Source organism: Babylonia areolata, chromosome 13, assembly GCF_041734735.1.
Source record: "Babylonia areolata isolate BAREFJ2019XMU chromosome 13, ASM4173473v1, whole genome shotgun sequence".
NCBI classification, from domain to species: Eukaryota; Metazoa; Mollusca; class Gastropoda; order Neogastropoda; family Buccinidae; genus Babylonia; species Babylonia areolata.
Window position 1 is genome coordinate 37,891,067 of NC_134888.1, and position 570 is coordinate 37,891,636.

The following is a 570-nucleotide window of genomic DNA, read 5'->3' on the forward strand; positions in this document are numbered from 1 at the left end:
GGAGAGTACTGGGCCGGGGGAGTATCTACACGGGAGAGTGTCGACACGCATGTGAGCTTCATGATGTAATTATTATCAGTGATTTCTGTGGCTGTTGCTTCGAAGGGTCAATGACCCGAACAGCTCATAAATGCTCATTGTCCACAAGAAACGGTTTTGTTTGTTTGTTTTGTATTTGATCATTTCTTTCCATCATTTTTATTTGTCAAATGATTATAACAAATGGACAACTTCAAGTCAATGCTGCTTACGCTGTCGATTCAACCAGCACACAGGTAAATAAAAGGTCAATTGGAACAAACCCAGACACTTCCTCAAAAAGGAAGCGCCGGGCCTGTCCTAAAACCGACTTGAAATTGTGTACTTTGTGAATGGATAGAGTTACCACTCTTTACTATTTGTTAATCATTTCATCTCCTGGCCTCATTGTTTGTTAATTTCCGATTATAACAAATGATTATGGTCCGAGTTGCAAATCGCTTATCTAAAAATAGAATATAATCCAGATCAGTGGTTGCAAATGCGTAATGAATTTCCAATCCAAATTTTTAACTTGCTACAGAGGTCGTT